The sequence below is a fragment of the Ciconia boyciana genome, chromosome 5, assembly GCF_034638445.1.
Source record: "Ciconia boyciana chromosome 5, ASM3463844v1, whole genome shotgun sequence".
Taxonomy (NCBI): Eukaryota; Metazoa; Chordata; class Aves; order Ciconiiformes; family Ciconiidae; genus Ciconia; species Ciconia boyciana.
Genome location: NC_132938.1, coordinates 79,300,381 through 79,313,063, shown reverse-complemented (window position 1 = coordinate 79,313,063; position 12,683 = coordinate 79,300,381). Strand labels below are relative to the sequence as shown.

General features: G+C 38.5%; 1 long non-coding RNA gene across 8 annotated transcripts in view; it reads left to right on the top strand.

Annotated features, from left to right (window-relative positions):
• Nucleotides 1–1,918: 1,918 nt before the first annotated feature.
• LOC140651735 (uncharacterized) overlaps nt 1,919–12,683 on the top strand; it is a 105,748-nt gene continuing 94,983 nt past the window's right edge. For all 8 annotated transcript variants that reach the window (XR_012042490.1, XR_012042493.1, XR_012042489.1 and 5 more), the window contains exon 1: nt 1,919–2,203. This is a non-coding gene — a long non-coding RNA (uncharacterized lncRNA). The remainder of the gene's footprint in view (nt 2,204–12,683) is intronic.

The window sequence follows — 12,683 nt, the reverse complement described above, 5'->3', positions numbered from 1 at the left end:
TCCTACTGGGAAAAAAACCCAAAGATCTTTGGACTTATCCATTTGGAAAATAATGATGAGCTGGAAAGGTTTTGCAAACTAGATATAGTGGTTTTTCTTTCCTTTGGGTTGCTCCTGGAATATTTACAATTTAGTTTAAAATAGCTAGTCAGTGGGCTGTTTGACAAGTTGAAAATGACAAGTCTGATGTCAGCATGTATGACAGAGTAAAATAGGCAGAGGTTGACTCTGTTTTCAGATTTCAGTGCAGAAGGAAGGATTTTTTGGAGTGGACATCAGGTAGCTTTTTCTGTCTCTAGTCAGGAGTTTAGTGTTTCAAAACGTGTTCTTAAGTAATTTAAAGAGAGAAAAAGGATTTGATGCACAAATACTGAGCCTTATATTTTAATCCAAGTACAATGAAATATTTGTAAACACGTTTATTGAAGAACTTCTGTCTTAAATTCTGTCTCAACATTAATTGTAAATGTGCTATAATTCTGCATCCCTCTCTTACCAGCCATCTTCTGGCAAGCATTTGATGTTGATCTTAAGTTAATCTTAAGTCATTAGTTATGACCAGGTCTCTTGGAAAACCTGTGAAAGTGCAGTTTTCAGTGATGCTCATACATATATATTTCATCAGTGATAAATTTGAAAGAAGTGAGACTTAAATTTAGGCGGGTATGCTATGATACTGTTTGTGCAGAAAAAGCTATTTATCAAAGATGATACCTTTTTGCTTATCTGTCTTAATTTTCAAGTAAAAGCAGCTGACAAAATAGTCAGCTGCATTCTCTCAAGGAGAGAATGACAGAATAATTTGTTTTTTGCATAAATGTGCTTTGTAAGCTAACTTTGACTTCCTTCATTAGGATGCCTGTGACAATGTTGTATTGCATCCAGTAAGAAATTAAGAGCTGCTTGATTACTTGTAGTTCATACATAGCTATAACTCTAAATGGAATAAATAATCTCTGTCTCTCTTACTTTGCTGTAGTGCTTGTATCGGATATTCCTCTGTGATTGCATAAGACCTTGTATAATGTGGTGGTTCACGACTGGAGCTCCAAAATGTAATTACCTTATCAAAAGCAATAATATCTTTACCATTTCTATCATGTGCTCTATTAGTCTTCAGACCTTCTCACTTCCTAAACCAGAAAATGAAAAATAGAGTGGTTTTTTTTTTAAATCTCCAGTCTTTCTGATACTTTTATTAACATTATTCAAACAGTTGTTAGGCCAAAGGGATCAGCTAGCTCTCTTGACTTTGTAAACTCAAGCTGACCACAAGGGTAGTAATCCAAAGCATTAGAGAGGAAGTCTTTGTTCTCAGAAATATAGAAGAATAATTTGATATTCATTTAATCTTGTCCTTCCCACTTGGAGTGTATAGAGAGAGGGCAAATGGAAGGCTCAGTGGGGAGATAAAGCTAAACAGCTTTCCCCTCCTTCTCAGTCTAAAACTGCTTTTTAGTACTTATGTTATGATACTTACAACACCAGTATATTGGTAGAGGGCTTCCATATCTCTGGCCAGAAAATCATGGGCAGTAAATATGAATGTATGTGTGATGTGTGCAAGTGAATCTGGTATATACGTACAGGGGCCAGGAGGATTCTCAAATGCCTTTTTCTATGAGACAAAATTTAGGTTTATAATACTACAGCTTTTCCATTTGGGAATACATCTAGGAGTGATAAATGTAAAGCCAAGCTGGTTTTGCCTAAGTTCTGTGGATTGCAAGGCAGGACTTCTGCTGAAAACGCTGTGTTGTCAGCTCCCTTCCCTCATGGTTTTTAGCCATGATCATCTGTGTCAGCATTGGTATCTCCAGTGAACAGAGCTGGGAGAAAAAGTAGCCGAGGAAAGACAATTACTGTGGCAGACTTATCTGAATCTTTCTAAATCTTCCTGGAAAGAGGCTGGGACCTCGATGTGGGTTGGATATTGGACTGGTAACTCTTGCAGGGCAGGGAGCAATGAAGTACTGTGTTCTTCCATCTGCCCTCTTCACATCATAGGCTCACAGCTAATGAATCAGTTGTAATTTCCAGATGGCCTTCTAAATCAGCCTAAGGCAATGCAAACTCCAGCAAGGAAGAATGACAACTCCCTTATCAAAGTCTCTGTTGAAAGAAACACAATATAGTGTTTCCTACTGTACTGAAGGCTGACAAGCTAGGAGCTATAGCTTCAGAGAGAATGCATTGTTCAAACGTGAGTAAACCAAGTCCTTCAGCAGTGATACTTGTCATGAAACACTGTTTTCTGTGATGTGCATACTTTTAAAAATAAGCTCTTCCAAAGTACTTGTAACAAAGGAAAAGGACTTTTCAATTTCATAATAATACTAGAAAACTTCGTCTTTTTTTTTTCCTGCACTGCGCCATACTAAGGATAATTTTGAAAGAGCAAGCTACTCATACTTCTCAGATTACTTTGGTAATTGATTACTTTGGTTGGATCACAAGTCTGCTAGCATGTTGTTAACAAGTAAAAGTGCTAAACCCTAAGCTTCAGTACAGTTATAATTATTTGAAAACTGAACCTTAGCACCTATAAACTTTGCCTTCCTTCAAGTATTTGAAGAATATCTACTGCTGTAAGAAATACTGTCAAATGTGGCACAGTACCAATGGGTGGACATTGAAGATAAATTTGTTTTGATGTATATTGGCCAGAAACTAGAATTTGTTCGTGGAAACAAAATCTTTTTGAATGCTGTGTTGTATTTTACCATAACTATTTCATTTGATACTACACATAGAAGGCATTAGTGTCAACAGTGGTTTTTTTCTCCCTTGCAAAAGGATGGGTTTATATGCTGGAATCACTAAGCTAATCTTCAAGTTACTGTTTTTTAGAACTATTGTAATGTGAAGTGTCACAAGGCACCAAATTCTATGCCTCTCTTAGTGCAGATGAAAAAAAAGAATTTTTTTTTTAATCAGAAACCTTTTAACAAGTCTTGTCCAAAAAATGGTGCTAAATCCATCTTTTATTAAACTCAGCACCATGGAAAATTTAGGTGGGATGTAGCTGGGAATGTTTATTATGAGAATAAGGGTTTGTGTGAGTTTGTATCTGAAAATTAGATGTGGGGGATGCCAACTCCCACAGATATGAAATTGAACAGAATGTTTGCACAAGCTCTTGCAAAGGAAAACCACCAACTCTGAACAGCTCTGTTGCATAGTCTGAATATTTCTATGATCTTCCTGTGTTTGCTATCTTTTTCATGCCATGACTGTTAGGGGCCTTCATTTGCTGCATAATATAGTTATGAGAAGACAGGAAACTGGAGGGGTTCTGGAAAGTAGCTTTTCCTTCAGCCATGACCTCGTGAGTGATAATAAGCACTTTGAGTTTTATCTGTTTGGAAACCCAAAACTCTTTTAAAAAGTCTTGATTTTCAGAGCAAAAGTACCCAGCACTTCTGAAAATTATTTTTCTTAAGGCATTTAAAGTAAGACACCATAAACCTGAGCTTCTCTAAACCACTTTTAAACTTTTAAAACTGTAATGCTAAACAGGCACAGCAGTGTGATTCAGGGAAGTGAGCATTTTAGCTCGCATAATATATAGTATTCAGTATGTGGTCTTTTTTTGATCCTTAGGTAGTAACAAGGAATTACCACACAAATAGTATCAATAGTCAGTGCACAGGTACCATACAGACAGCACTGATGTGGTGTTGGTCCCTAAAGAAACATATCTGTGCTGATGCTTTAATTCTGACATAGTGGCAAACTTGAGGGGAAAAACCAGGATGTGAAAAAAGATGAACTGTGTTCTTGTGTCCTAGATTTCACATTAGAAAATCAGTTCATGACCAATAGATAATGTGCAATTACAGAGTTGGTGGTAAAGTTTTACGACCTGTCACTATGTAGCAAAGAGTTACTGCCAGGGGACTGTGCATTGCTGCTGTAAATCCTACCTAGGAAAGTGCGCTATATGTGATCCTGGGAATTACAGACTACTGAGTCTGACTTTCTTCCCTGGCAAGGTGGGAGACTGTCATAAAAAAAGAGATTTCTGAATGCATGGAAAGCAGTCTGTTTGGCTAAGGTTAGCATGGCATCTTTAAAGGGAAATCCTGACTTCTTTGTTTGTTGGAGTTCTCCAAGAGTGTAAAAAAAGCATGTGGTTGAAGTGGATCTAGTGGACATACTGGATTTTCATATTGGATTTTAAGTAAGCTTTTGACCACCTTTCATACCAAAGTTTATTAAAAACACAGAAGTTACCATGTGATTGCTGAAGAAGTCCCTTTATGGCCTGAAAGCTGGTGAAAGGGTAGAAAGCATAGGATAGGATTTAGTGATTACTTTGACCATTAAAAGTGCCAATAAAACATTTATTCCATGTCTTCATGGACACTGTGCAGAAGAGGCTGGACCAGTGAGATTTTTCAAGTCTGCAGCTGCTACTAGGTTGCTTAGGTAGAAAAATGCCACGCTTGCCTTGCAGAAATATAAAGGGACCTCACAAAACTGAATGCATTGGCAAAAAGTGACAGAAATGTGTCAGTGTAAATTACTGGAAGACTAGGCATCTAGAAGGAAGTAAACTGTACTTACACAATCCTGGACTCAGAACTGGAGGTTATAACTCAGGAAAGAGAGATCTCACCATCATTGGCAGTTCCACAAAACCATTGGCTTAATGTGCTGTGGCAGCCAAAATGATCAACAACATGTTGGGCATCCCCAAGAGTTGGGGATCCCCAAGGGCATCCCCAACAACATGTTGGGAATCCCCTTGTTATCAATATCAATATTGATAACAAGGCAAAAGGTGTCATTATGCTACTGTACGAAACCTCAATGGGCCCACATCTTCGCACACGGTTACACAGATAATCACATAGTTGATGTATCAGATGGGTTTGCTGACATTCAGAGGGACCTTGACAGGCTGGAGAACCAGGCAGAGAGAAACCTCATGAAGTTCAACAAAGGGAATTGCAAAGTACTGCACCTGGAGAGGAATAACCCTAGACACCAGTACAAACTGCGGGCCAGCTGGTTGGAAAGCAGATCTGCAGAGAAGGACCTCGGCGTTCTGGTGAACAGTAAGCCGAACATGAACCAGCGATGTGACCTCACAGCAAAGAAGGTCAACAGCCTCCTGGGCTGCATTAGGCAGAGTATTGCCAGCAGGTGAGGTCCCTTTACTGAGCACTGGTGAGACACATCTGGAGTGCTGGGTCCCATTCTGGGCTCCCCAGTCCATGTCTCTACATGGACTTACTGGAGCAAGTCCAGTGAAGGGCTACAAAGATGATTAAGGGACTGGAACATTTCTTATATGCAGAGAGGGTGAGAGAACTGCAACTAGTTAGCCTGGAGAAGGGAAGGATCCAGGGTCTTACAAATGTGTATAAATACCTGATGGGAGGAAATAAAGAAGATAGAGCCAGACTTTTCTCAGTAGTGCCTACTGACAGGACAAGAGGCAATAGGCACAAATTAAAACATGTGAGATTCCAACTGAACACAAGAAACACTTTTTTAATGTGAGGGTGGTCAAACTCTGGAATAAGTTGCCCAGGGTGTTGTGGAGTCTCTCTCCTTGGAGATATTAAAAAGATGTCTGGACATGGTCCTGGACAGCCTGCTCTAGGTGACGGTGCTTGAGCAGGGGGCTTGGACAGGATAATCTCCCTTCCAACCTCAGCCATTCTGTATGATTCTATGTGGGCCATAAAAATGGGCCAGGTTTACCTGCTGTGTTTTAGTGACTGTCCAGGTTAGCATACTGGACAGTATGGGCCCTTTGTTCTGAGTCAGTAGGGCAGTCCTTATATCCTCCTGTAGATTCCATAAGTTGAAACCTGCCTTGTTTCTGCACTTTCTGCTGAATTTAAGTTCTGATCCATTTCTGCTGTTAAGTATGTCTGTGCCACATAGAGCCTTGCTTCCTTTTGTCTTCCCCTGGACTCTGCTTCTCTGTAAGCCATTTTCCGCATCTGGCCTAAATTGTCCTTTATGCCTATGAACTGTCATAACCATATGGCTTCTGAAGTAATGTAGTAGAGGGAGGTGAAATCTGGCCTGTGGCAATGAGCAACAGTGGCATGAAGGGTATGAAGATTTATGTTTGTTTACTGTTGCTTAGCTTTTATCCAAGCCTAAACTTTCTGCCCTTATGGAGCAGTAGACTTTGCCTAACCGGTACAACTTTGCTTACTTTGAGTTAATCTTCTGTTTACTAAGAATGACAAGTTGTGAAGGGGCTCAGAACTAGACCCTTATCTGGTGAAGTCAGCTGACCTAGTTTAATTTCACAAATTGAACTGCTAAAGTAAACTGATCTACTTCATTTACACCAGGCCTATGTATCTTATAACAGTTGCTTCCCTTTAGGACACGATGCCCAGAATTAACTGGCTGGGCTACTCTACGAAACCATTTAATTTAATAGAGAAATTTACTTTTTCCTCTGTATTTTTGGTATATAGTTTCTGAAATAGCTGTCCATTTTGGAACTAAATAACATGTTTCATGAAGGCTTTTGAGGAATAAAAGTCAGTTGCTTATGGTCTTGCAGCTGTCTAAGGAACTATTATAGATTATGAACTGTTTATGTGTTTTGTGACAGCTGGCAACACTGCTCCTCAAAACCAACAATAATAACCAAATTATTATATAAATTGGTTTGTGGTTTATATAAATTGATGCATCCACATACTTTACTGTTGTGCTGGCCTGTCTCCGTTATTACTTGCTGTCCACCACAGTTGTTAGTAAGAACATAACAGTGAATTCATGGAAATTTGATATGTCTTTGCATGCTAAAAAATATTAAAAAAATGTGTGTTCTTGGCAGATGATACTTATCTGACATGAGTTTCTTTCTTAAACATATACTATTAATGTAGGCTATGCCTGAAATGTTGGGACCTAAATGTTGAAATGCATTAGCAAGAAATTAATCCTGTGATCAAAAAGTTTTGCATTCTTCTGTAATTCTTGATAGACACCTAGTAATTTTTACTTCCCTCCTTAAAACTTGATCTGCAGTTAAATTATTTGTTAGATAAAAACTCAGTGTCAGAATGTGGGTAAGTAAATGGAAAAATATTTCTGTTCATTTTGGATTTATTCATGATGTTATCTGGAGAGGGCCTCCCACTTCAAACCTGACTGTGGGCAAGTTGCTTATTTGTTCTGGCCAAACACTTATGTGTGAAATCCCAATTTCCCTTGGATCAAAACCTAGTCTCAGATTTGCTAAGCATGAGATGCAAACTTGAATCTGTTATGTAGCTTGTGGCTCTTCAAATCTCTTTTGCATTTTCCAAAATGATAAAGGGTAACCAGGTGACATGTTAGCTGATGCCATTTTCTAACTATCAACACAGTGGGTTTTTTTGTGTTACACTACTGCTGTAAACGTTATTCTGTCCAAAACCCTCAACTGTGTATGGAAAAATGACACTAAAAAAAAGAGTACATTATGTTGCTGTAAATGACAAAACTTCCCTTGGACCTAGTGTGGGTGAAGGTGTTTGATGTGGGAGTGGAATTTTTTGTTGATTGTTTCCTCTGTGAGTAGAAAACAACAGAACTTGAATTTCTTTATCTCCCTGCTCTTTGTTCAGTAACTCTTAGCTCAACATAACTGAGATAGGAAGATTATAAGTATAGAGCAGTGGAACATACTAGACAGTGAGATTTTAATCTTGCTTATCCTAAAGAATCAAAACAAGAAAATAATGTATTGAATATTTAATCATTCAGGATATTTAGTATGCATAATGAGAGAACATTAGTATTACTACTTATAAAATGTTGTAGCGTCTTTCTAAGCTCTTCATATATGGATGGATTTGACGTAATAAATGGCTAGGACTGCAAATTCTGGTTGATCGGCCCTATAGAACTACTTTTATCCCTCAGATGCAATGCTACAATGAGCATTCTTATAAGCTACAGTAACATACTATAAGCTACAGTGAGCTTATTCTCACTGTAGTATTTTTAGAGAGGAGGAAACTTCCCAATTGTTTTTTTTTCTGTTACTGTTAAGTGTTCTCTTTTATTGTTTTTACAAATGAGATATGTACCGAAATTTCTAGAAGGAGAGGCAGCAACCAGTAAGGAGGCAGACTGATTAAGAGACTAAGCAAATATTTTAGGCCATGACATGAAGAATAAACATGACAAATAAAACCTGTGGTAAATAGGTAACTCTGATCTGTAGAAAAGGGTAGAAGAAAATGATGCCTGGCTTGCTCCTGATTTACTTATGGCGCCATTAGTGGTGTGTTCACCTGCTTATTTCCAGGCCTCAGTGCTTAGCTGGAGTGAAAAAAAATTACTAAACTGTGTACAAAGATTTTTTTTTTTAACCCATGTTTTTTTGTTTATCCAAGTCTAAACTTTCTGCCCTTATGGAACAGTAGACTTTGCCTAGCTGGTACAACTTTGCTCACTTTGAGTTAATCTTCTGTTTACTAAGAATGACAAGTTGTGAAGGGGCTCAGAACTAGACCCTTATCTGGTGAAGTCATCTGACCTAGTTTAATTTTACCTTATCTGGTGAAGTCACCTTATCTGGTGAAGTCAGGTGACCTAGTTTAACAGGTCCTACTGTTCGCATATAATTTCAATTGCTATGTTGTCCCACAGATGGACTGTAAAGTTGTTCAGTACTCAATTCTTATACCTAAGAATAACAAGAAAAAGAGATGATTCTGCTGTGCAGTACCATTCTGTTCCAATGAGTCTCAATACTTAAATATGGTGCTTATTTGAGCCAAATCTTTGTTACTGGCTGTTGCAGCTGCCTCATAAGTCAGCATGACTGAAGCTCTATCCAGAGTTAGCGGCATCTCTGATAAGTGTCCCTGCTCATCCCCTTTGACCCACGCAACTGCACTTGTCTGCTTGAGATCATGTCTGGCCTGGCTGCTGTGCCTCTGTCTTCTCCCAATTTCTCTTCTACCTCTCTATTTATTCCCTCAGAACATCTTACAAGCAGATCCTCTCCAATTCCCTCCTCCTTTTCTGTGGGGGTTTTGTGCCTCTGATTTCCTCCTCTTTTCCTTCTACATCTTAACTTTGGATAATCTCTCAACAAGGACATTCAGTTGTCTCCTTTAGAGCAGACTGAAATCTTTGTCATTCGCCATTAGCTTCCATTCTTGGATGCTTTACCATCAACTTGGCTGAACAGCTCAGTTCCTCTCCTCTGCTGCAGTTACCGTATGAGCCACACTGCTCTATCACTGCTCTGCTACTTCCACCAAACTGATTTCTCCATGAGAGCATCTTCCCCTGTTACACAGATTTCCAAACAAGTACCTTGTGCTTTCTTCTAAGTTGTCCTTCATGTTTAGAAGGATCTCCCCATGAGTTAGCAAAGCCACTGTTCTTCAGCCTCTGATATTTCTACTTTGTCAGGAGGTCTACAGAAATATTGAAAGCAAGTATGCAGATGATGTGCTGAAATGATTGATCATACTGTTGACTAATCTTAGTTTCTTTTTTTTTTTTTTTGGTAGTATTCTCTATTTGTCCATATTTGAGGGTAGCAGCTGTATACTTCATCTTTGTTTGTTTAGCAACTGGAGTCCCTGATTTTGGACCATGTCATAAGTAATACAAATAATTATTAATAATAAAAATGTTTTTTAATTATGATGTTGAATAAATGCAACAGGAGTTACAAATCCTAGGGTATCACATGAATTATATAAATGGATACATTTATATTCACCCATGCAAAAATTCAGTACATGCTGAACTCTTCCTATATTCCACATGACTTTACGCTTTTATTTATCTTAGCTCTCATTGGATACTCTCTGCTTTCCCTCCACCCTTATACTCTGTACAGTTGGGGGATACTCTCTGGGGGTCACAGTGTATTGCTTTCAGGTTCTTTACTAATGGCTTTCATTTCCCTTTCATAGGGTTTTAATTCATTGGCTCGAATGTACCTCTGTTTTTCCTTAAGCCTCTTAAAGAAATGTCTGCACTAGTCTTCTTGTTAAATTTGTAAGCCAATTGGACAATGAACTTTGCCAGATCTTCCTAGCTGATTTACAGAACTGAAATCTCCCCTTCGTCCAGGGCATGCACTCTGATTTTTATGTATAATAACCTTATTTACATTGTTCTTACTTACTTCTGGCCAAGGAATCCTCTTATTCTCCCAAATGGAGTACGATGAGTGCTGGAGCACAGTGTATCTTTCTTAGTTGGCTGGCCTTTTCAAGATCTAGGAGTTCCTAATCACAAGGGTTTTCTGAATGATTAACAAACAACACATCTGTCCTTTGGACTCCTTTGACTGACAAAAGAGCTGCTCTACTAAATGCATCTGGGTTTCCTCCATCTGCACAAGATTATTCCCATTGAAGTTTCTGTATTTTTCTCATCTACTTCATTTCAGCAAAAATGGAATGTGAAAGGAAGTGAAATTTGGACTAAATTTACGTTAGCCTAACAGCTCTGTTGTTACAAATGACATAATAAAGAGCAGTATTCTTCAAGGAAGAAAAGTAAGTTTTGATCCAGAAACACGGGCTATTGAAGACAGGCACAGCAGTGGTGTTTAAAGGAGAGGCTGAAACTGTAACTAAATGAAAAAAGCATTTTATGAGTAAATCCAGTGTGGGTTCCTACTGGGTTCCTACTATATAACCCTTAACACAAGGTAGGCTCTTCTCAGCTTCTTTGTAGGCTTCAGCTCTCTTTAAATCCCCTTTGTCCCATCCTCTCTTTTGTAAAGGGATAATGATGATAAAAAGTCATTATTCCAGAAGCAAAGATCTGGTACCAAAATCCCAGAAAACCTCTTTTACCTGGGAAAATATAGCTTTTGGCAATGTATCTACCTCTGACACCAGCAGAAATAGGGGAAAAAGAAGAAATAGGGTAAAAGGAAGTGTTGGTAAGGTGGAGAAGAGCAATGGAAGAAGATGCAGATGTTGACTATGGAGAACTAAGGAGCCAAGTTCCATATTAGCGGTTATTTTCACTGGTAAAGAAATGTGATGTGCAGTGTTGCTACTATTTATATTGCTGCAGAATGCTGAGGTTCCAGCTGAAACCTGTTTATGTTAAGAACCAAACCAGTAGTAGGTATGAGGGAAAACAGAAAAAGTGTCCTACCCCAAATCCCACAACAGATCAGTCTCATGTGTGGAAATAGAACTGGTCTCTAGTCAGGAGCATATAATGCATGTCAGGCTGTTACACTTAATGAAGACGAAGTAGCATGAAGATTGACAGACTTCACAAATCTCAGCATAGTGTCACAGAAAAATAAACTCTACTGTGAATCTACTTGTTCCAGTAAGAGAAAAGAGGCACTTGAGTAGGTGCCATCAGGCGGTTCTTGAGTGACTGAACTCCAGGACCAGAGAGGGCATCTCAAGGGAAGGATAAACCTCTAAATACCATGTTTTCCTAAGCATCTGCTATTCAGCTAGCTGGACCTTTGGTCTGACCAGAGATGATTTTCTCATGTGTTGAGCAGCAGTAGATAGTAGGAAAGCGGCAGGGATTAAACAATTAATCAGGCTTCCCATCCTAAATTTTTGGCATTCCTTTTTATGGGAACGAGCACTGTGAGATACAACTGATGAAGGATACATCATGCATGTGAACACTCACAGGACTGGATGTTAGCGACTGAAATATTGATAAAATAATCCTGGAATGTAATGTCAGGAACAGTGGAAAAGATGGGGCCTCACATTACTGCCACAGAATGCTGCGGAATGTAATTATTTCAAACACTGATGTGATTTTTTTCTTTCCATGAAAAATTGTACAATGACTATGAATAAAATTAAAATCATCGATCAACATGTAAGTGGGAAACTATAACAACCCTTTCTATGCTGCGGCATAGAGGACTAAAAGAAAAAAATATAGGTAGAAAGTTACATTAAAACTTCACCTGGCATTAGATGCAAAGATGGTCTAAAAGAATATGTAATATTTTACACTTTCCACATTTCCCTTGCTCCAGTGCAATCCTTTTATAGAAATAATACTCATCAGCTACGTATGTCTACAAACAGAGTGTATAATCCATTCTTGAAATCCAAAAACTACATTACCATGTCTTGCATCTGTGTACCTGTAGACCTTGAAAGTTGAATTCCTGAAATCAAGCCCTGGCTAACCAGAAACACTGGGCTAGCGCTCAAAACCTGAGCCCTGTCATACCGCATCATTGAGTATGGATGGGAAAAAGTAGCTGAGATGCAAATTACTGATTAGAATAGCTAATTGTTTTATGTTTATGAGAAAGTCAAACCAAGAAACCAAAGTTAAATAAATAATTAATCCATTCCTCCGTGCGCACCTTGCCCAATCTTCTAAATCAGTTGATCTTCTAACTTGGCTTTGAGAAATTTCAGATAACTCTTCTAATTCTTTTCAGTCTGCTTATTTCTAGCTTTTCAGCAAATAGCAAGGACTTTTATTTGTCTCCTTTGCAAAGCAGAACCAAAAATTGCAACATTTGTGTGCTTCCAAAGCTGTTTCCCTCACAGATATATTCTTAAGGTCTCTCACATAGAATAAGAAGTCATCTTTCATTCTTATTACATTGTCAGCTAAAGACACCAAGACAATTTAGGAGAACCAGGCATATGGTGTCCTCACAAATTTACTAGAGGCAAGATGTACTTAGTCTGTATATCTGATGATCTCTGAAAATTCAATAG